Source organism: Chlamydotis macqueenii, chromosome 24, assembly GCF_036417535.1.
Source record: "Chlamydotis macqueenii isolate bChlMac1 chromosome 24, bChlMac1.mat, whole genome shotgun sequence".
NCBI lineage: Eukaryota > Metazoa > Chordata > Aves > Otidiformes > Otididae > Chlamydotis > Chlamydotis macqueenii.
In genome coordinates, this window is record NC_141579.1 from 1,499,977 (window position 1) to 1,507,548 (window position 7,572).

General features: G+C 48.6%; 1 protein-coding gene across 3 annotated transcripts in view; it reads right to left on the bottom strand.

Annotated features, from left to right (window-relative positions):
• Positions 1-5,259, bottom strand: part of ARHGAP32 (Rho GTPase activating protein 32) — a 129,491-nt gene extending 124,232 nt beyond the window's left edge. For 2 of the 3 annotated variants that reach the window (XM_086766232.1, XM_086766231.1), the window contains exon 1: positions 5,063-5,259. The gene's annotated coding sequence lies outside the window, so the exon portion shown is untranslated. The remainder of the gene's footprint in view (positions 1-5,062) is intronic. The other variant, XM_086766229.1, reaches the window with a different exon arrangement.
• Positions 5,260-7,572: the final 2,313 nt, after the last annotated feature.

A 7,572-nucleotide genomic window follows, 5' to 3' on the forward strand; every position in this document is an offset into this window, starting at 1 on the left:
ACGAAATCCAATGAAGACATCCATGAATCACAACAAGGAGTAAAAGGGTAAATCCCAGAAAACATTCAAAGGCTCTTGCAACAATTAAAATTATGCCCAAACAGGGGCTGTCCAGCTGCATTCTTCTTCACAGTAGCCACGCTTATTAGACAAAGCTTTCAGAACACCACCTTTCATCCCAGTGTCTTAAAAGCAACTTACAAGTAGAAATTAAATCGCCGTCATCCTTCTCTACAACTGGATTCCAGGGCCATGGCTGCGGGACCACTACTACGTCCGCGTTCTGCTGAACTACCCACTGCCACAAGTCTGAATCACAGCATGCCATGCCACACGAGCAAACTTCTGCTGTCAAAAATTTTGCACCTGCTTCATGTCTTTGTGCTTGCTCTAAGACAGAAAAGCTGGCGCGAGACCAAATTAAAAGCAACACAGGACTGACAACTTGTTCACCTCACGTAAAGCCTGCTGGAAAGTAAACACCTGCAAGATAAGTTCAAAATATCACAATGAGGTTCCTCAAGAACATCATCTGACGCTGGTTATGCGTCCACTATCAGGGGAGCTAAGGCCATAACTCAGGCTGTGGCTGACCATTCAACAAATAACCTCCAGGATACTTAAGCATTTAATTCTACCCTGAAATCCATAGGAAGCCAGGCTCCAGACTTCTTGTGGTCCTGGTTTAATGAATTAGCAGCGGAAATGGGAGAAACTCCAATTTCTGATTCTTAAAGAGCTATAATGGATACACTAAATTAATGCTTTCTACCCAGAAGCTTTAAAGGCGGAGATGTGGCCAGGCAAAAGCACTGGGCACACCAGGAAGGGAAGAGAGGGGCAGCAACTGCAGCTCCTTCATCAGCAAAAGCCACTGGGACGACAAGAGGACGAACGATCTGTCGATCAGTGGTTTATGCCAACTGTTGCTTCAACTAGTGCCACACCAGCGGGACACGCTCAGAGTGCTGCAACTTAGCTACAGAGACAAGAAGGAAAGAAAATAGAGGTTCTTAAAACAATGATTTTTAGAAGTAGAGATCTGGGGGGTGTTTTATTTTCTAAACTATCGGTTAAAAGAGAGGAGCTTCCGAGCCATATTCTCACGTTACAAAATTCACAGGTGACACCACGAACGCCAGACCTACACGTGTGTAAGGAAGCGCAGAGCAAAAGCACACCCAGTGAACAGTTAACAGCTCAATGTCATCATCATCATCACCTGAAACACCATCTAAATATATCCAAACCGTTAGTATGACGACAGTTAACACTGCGTTTAACCAAAAAGCAAGGCAATAACCTAAGGAAGGATATACATGGCACATTTACCAAACTGATTACAATAAACCTGGTAGCATCGGTTTATCAGCTTAAACAATCAGCAGCTAATTAACTGTGCATTTAACAACTAGGTAATAAAGTTTCTTCCCAGCGAAAATCAGATTGGAAAAGTCAACATCAGCTTAAACACGATTAACTTCCTGTCCCACTGCTGGTAAAGCAAATCCAATTTACTAAATAGTTTAAAGGGCAGTTTTTAATTATTTCACACACTTCCACAGAATCTAACGCTACACAGACGCAAATACGGTGAGCTGGTCTACTCAGGTATGTACAGACTCCAGCAACACCAAACACCACTTTAACAAAATACACGACGTCTTATTCTCAAGCTTACCAGCCCCAGTCTGGTAACTGGTACTGCAGGAGCCGCCACGGACCTCAGCGGGAATCTTTGCGGGAGGGAAACCCCTCAGGGTAGCAGCACATACGCTGCTGTTCAACGCCAAATATAACATGGATTTGGGAAGGGGGAAAAAAAAAAAAAAAAACCACAAAGAAAACCACCACACATCAAAACACCCAGCCACAAAATTAATATTGAAACGAAACAGTGGCAGCCAAACCGGTTCAGCTTACGGAATGACTACTGACCTGCAGCTGGACCATTCTATCCCCAGGTGATGCGATTCTCCCCGCTCTGGTTGGCTGGCAGGCCTCATCTGCATAACAATAACCACAAAAATGGCTCCCCTTTCCTGCTCTCTGTATGCACACCCCCTCGCTCACATTGGCTAGCAGCGCACAGCCAGCCTGTGCCAAGGATTAGCATAAGAATAGAAAGCACTGAAAATCCACACGCTGCGCCTGGCCCGGCTCGGTGACCTGCTTCACCCCAGGTACCAAACGGACTCGTTTTTCCAAGGAGAACGGTTGTTGGTTTTTAAAAGTTGATAAACACTTCAGTTGTTTCTGTCATATTGTGGTATCAGCCGTCCCCAGGGCAGCGACCAGACCCAAAGAGTGAACCCTGGACAACTTGCATTGCTGTAGGCATCACACGGGAGAATTTGAACTTGACGGTGAGCACAAGTCTAGTGGAGGAGAATGGGTCTGTCAGGACCCTTCTCAGCTCAGCCATATCCTGTTCATCACAAAATCCCCCTCACCAGCAAGCTCACAGGCTCACAGGTAGAAGATGCTGCTGCAGAAACCAGATACGGGAGCAGAAGAGCACAGCTGCGAGAGGGAACCGGCCTCGCACGCCACACCTGACAGAAGCCACCCGTACCGACGGTCCCAAGAGAGCAATCGGTCCCGGTTTCTGCAAGTAAAATTTACAAATTTACCCACATCTCTTCATGTCTTCTCCCCTTTCTGCCCTTGCCCTGGGATCAGCTTGATACCAAGCCAAAAGCTGTGAGATAACAGGTCCTGCCACGCTCGCAGCCACTGCAGTCAGATAGGAACTACGACACGGACAAGAATATTTTGAGAGGAAGTGCAAATGAAAATAATTCCCCAGTTCTTTAAGAGGCCAACAGCTTCCTCTTATTTGTGGAGAGAAGGACACAAAGGCCAAGGGAATCCATTCCAGTTTTTCTCTCCTATACAAACTCTTCTAGCCATAACGAAGTACAAAAAGCTTTTTTTTAAACATGTATATTGGGTTCCCGAAAATTTTTGTATAAACATATTGCAGTCTTTGACGTGTTTGTTTTGAAATAGGGGAAGCTGACTGGAACCATCCCCATAATGCGGTCTGACGCTCCACGCAAAACAATGCATTCAAACAGCAAAATTACTTTTCCTTTTCAGAAATTCCCAAAAGAAACAGAAGAGCAGGGGGAAATGGCCAAAGTAGCATTAGTCCCCTTTTTGTTAGGCTTCCTCCGCTCCCTCTGGGATCTTCTCCCCACCACTGCAGACTCACTTAGATTCCATGACATCACCGAATCCCCGATCAAGACCACAAGCTGAAAGACTCAACAATTATTTGCTTCTGGCAGCAGACTAATACTTCTGTACATTATGCACAGCATTAAGATCCGCCTTAACACTTTCACTTCTGTTTTTTCCTCAAACAACAGTTTTTTTCAAATGTATATTGCCAGACTCACCCCATTTTTTCCCCCCTTTATCATCTCAGTCGCTATATGCTCTCAAAGGAATACAATTCTGATTCTTCCATACGGCTCCAGTATGTTCAAAAATTATAAAACCATCATACAAGGGCACGCATCCTGGCACAGCACAAGCAACCTCCGAGAAGTTTCACGAAGACAGATCAGTCCAAGCACAAAAATTATTCGCCTGCTCTTTTATCACAAAGAAAACGTAATATTTTACTTACCAGTCAAAATAAATTGCTCACTCAATGCTAACCTAATTTTTCAAACCTGGGGAATGAAAAGACATCTGCGCAGCAGGAAAGAAATTGCATGGTTCTAAATAAGCACATGCAGGACATTTGTCCCCATTCTGCAGAAAAAGAAATCCCATGCTCAAACCTCAAACACTTGACATCGGGATTCTTTTAAGAGTCTCGGACACTTACTCCTTCTGTTCCACATCAAAGAGGAGTGTCTGGTCACCTTTGGATAATACACTTTAGGGTTGTAGCTTCTTCTTGAAATGAAATAACGTATTTTAAGCTCCCATCTTCTTGCCTTTTCACCTAAATCGCATCCTTACCAATGCCAGCATCAACCAACGCAACAAACTGGACGCCCAACCCGGCGGCGGCTGTCCGAGCCTCTGTCCAAAGTGCTGTTTTCTGCACTGTCTCACGTGGAAAGTACAGAGGTGGAACCAAAAAACGCCACGTTCCCATCACCTTCTTACAATCCGACAACCATCAGCCCAGCCCGGAGCAGCGGTTTGCGGTACGAGACAGGTTCTCAAGGGAGAAAGCGACGGAGCGCATCGTTTGCGAAAGGTGACCAGAAACCGTAATGCATGCGGGCACGCAGGTTTATGTTTCCAAGGTTGATTTACCTTTTTTTGACGTTGAAACCTCTCCTTACAAGACCCTGCACTGCTGTCCTTTGCTCGCCTCCCCGTTCGGTCAGAAAGCCGATCGCGAGCTTCCAGATAAAACCATCTCCACACGCACACACCAAGCGCTTGCTGGGCGCTCCTCCATTTCGCAGCTCCCTAGCACACAGATGTCGCTGGCAAAGCACCCTCGGTGACCCACGCAGACCCACGGACGCTCCCCACACCTGAAAATGTCTCAGGAGGCTTTAATTCTTCATTAAATACACCACAAAGGCCAGGCCACACAATGGAGGGCCAAGCGCAAGGCCGGACAGCGGAGCCACACGTCAGCCGGGGAGCAGGGGAATGGCACAGGCGAGCTAAAAATCCCCATTATTCCTTTTTTTTTTTTAATCAGCAAGTTTATTTCTGGGCGATAGGCGAATGGATCCACCCCCGAGACCTTCCCCGGAGTGCGGCGGCTATTAATCGCGGGCGAAAAGAGAAGGCGCGGGGGGGGGCTAAGCCACAACACAAACAATTATTTAAAAAAAAAAAAAAAAAAAAAAAAAAACAACCACCACGAGAGAGCCACGACTTCTTCTATTTGCTTCTTTTCTCCTTCTCCGCCACGGCCGGGCTGCGATTTCCCCCGGGGCACCGGCCGCGTCCGTTGGCGGTAACGGCCGCCACCTTTGGCGGGCCCATCCCTCACCCACCCCCGGCGCCGCCTTCACGATATGCGGGGCCCTATCGCGATATGAACACCCCCAGCCCCAACCCCAACCTCTTTCCTTACCGTTTCTCCCTCTCCGCGCTCACCTCGCTTCGCAAGCGGCGGGCCGAGCCCGGGCGTGTCCTTCCCGCCGCCTTACCAGCCGCCTCCCGCCGACATGGCCGCCGCAGGTGAGGGGAACGAGCCGCGGGGAAGGGCCCCGCCGCCGCGGCCGGGCTAAGGGGAACCGCGGCCGGCACACGCCCCCCTAGCACGCCTCTCCCCCGGCTCAGAGAAAGGCTGCGGGGCCCATGCGCGTTGCTGCCGGGCGCTGGCTCCGCCCCGACGCCGGGGATGGGCGGGCAGGCGGCCGCGGGCCCGCGGCGGAGGGTGGGCGGGAGGCCGGTTGGCTGCCTGCTTGCGGGGAGGCTGCGCCGGGGCTTTGCTCGGGGCGGGAAGGAGAGGCCCCGCGCCTGGTAGAGGTGAAGCTGTGGGCCTGGGGTGCGGGGTGCTGAGAGGCCTCCGTGTGCGGTAAAATGCCTCAAGGTGCAGCCAGAGGGTTGGGGTCGGGCAGGGCCTGCGTTGGGGTTGAGGGAGGGGACCCCAGCAAGGCGCAGAGGGAGGGACGGAGCTTGGTGGGGCGTGCAATGGCCTCCCTGTGTGGTGGTGGTGAGGTTGGGGCTGCTCCGGCCCTTTTTGGCAGTTGTGTTGGAGGAAGAACGCTCAAAATCTTGTCAAAGAACTCCTGAGGTTTGTCTGTCTGTTTGGTTTTGGCACACTTCATCTTGCCCCAGGGCTCTCCCACCTCTGCTGTGTTCGTGCCAGCCCAAGAAAGGCGCTTTACCTCGGGTACAGGGCTTGTTTACCCATGGACGCATGACTCACACGCCCTGTTCGCAGTACAAAGCCTTCCCTTCTGGTTTAAGCTTCAAATGTATTCAATCTCATCTTGAGACAGTGTTGTTTTATCAAAAAAGGTTCACTTACTTCCCACTTTTAAGTGGGGTTAAATTTTAACCACGAACTCCCTTCTGCAGGTCAGCGAAGCGCCTTGTTGAATGAAAGGACCTGCAGTGCTTCAGTGCAGGATATTTTGACAGAGGCACAACCTCTGTGTTGTGTTTCAGCAGCTGACTCCAACCACTTCATAACGTGCTTTATCGCATCATTAGCGTTTTCAGAAACACACGGCTTGATTTCGCTGGCAGTAGGCAACGGGGGGAAGTCCATCCTGATAATTATGCCATTTGGTGACCGCAGAGGTTAAAAATCCGATTGCTGCTGTATATTTATTCCTTCAGTAGTAGCATTGCAAAGCAGTCACTCAGAGCACTCTCCGCCTTTGCCTTTGCCCAGAGGCACGGTCGTGAGTAACGCCGCGTTGTGCTGCGGGTCACGCGTGTTGCCGTGCACCTGGCAGTACACGGGAGAGCTTAACCGCGGGGCGACAGCTACCTTTGCATTGCAAAAGCAAATATGGAGGGGCCCACTTGATAATGCTTTCGGAAATGTTCTAAACTATTGCACAAGCTGGATTTGATGCTTTTTGGGTTTCACTTCCATCTGTGAAACACGGTAAGCATCGTATGTAATCTGCATTAAGACTCCTCTGGTGACACCAGCTCTCCAGAGTGTTTGGGTGGATGACACCACTGTTTGCTGGGCGACTAAGAAAAGCAAGCCATAAGCGTGTGGTTGTTCTGAGTTGTGAGCTTTAATTGAAAAGATTTGAAGAATTTTTGTTGCTGAGATAAAAATTTTCAAAGCCTGGCGATGATAACTGTAAATGTGCAGTCTGGAACAATAGCTCTGAGACATGTGAACTGCTTCATGTCCGCATATGCTGTGCCAGATGCCAACGAACAAGACTGTAGTTAAGAAATCTGTGGGTTTGGGACTCCGTGCCTAAGCAGACAGCAAATCATGAAGATGTGGCACAGTATGCCTTAAAATGGGGAAGAGTGTAGTTCTAGTAAACAGTGAGTAGGTGATCCCTATCTATCCATCACTGATTTCAGTGACTTTGAAATTCCTGGACCCAGAGCACCCCGAAGTAGCTGAGCCTTTCCTGCTTTATTAGATGCCATCATCTCTTTTGTGGTTTTGGTTCTTCCTTATTTTGACTGGCTGTCGCTGCGTGATTTTTTTTTTTTTTTGCAAGGTTTGTTTGTTGCTTTTCCCAAGCAGAGTATTTTTTCATGATGTCTGTCTAACCGAAAACAAATGGTGGGCTGCGTATGGGAATGCAGCTTGAGAAACTGGAGATCAAAGGAAGGTCTTGACTCAGTGTTGAGGATCCCTGCTGCATTTCCCCTTTAACTGCCTCCCACCAAGTTTGCGGCTTGTGATTTGAAGCTCACTGCCTCTACTTTTTGTCTGAACAGCTTTGCTTTAAAAAAAAAAAAAAAAAAAAAAAAAGAAAGAAAGGGAGAGTGTTTTCCCATCTCAAACTTTCTCTGTTTCTTGTTCGTCAGTCCTTGGTCTTGCTAATTTTCTGGAAAACTTTAATGGCTTTTCAGATGCCAGGAAATCCTTCAACTGGAATGAAAAGTGAAGTGCAGAGCCCTTATATCCAGTTCACCCAAACAGGAAAG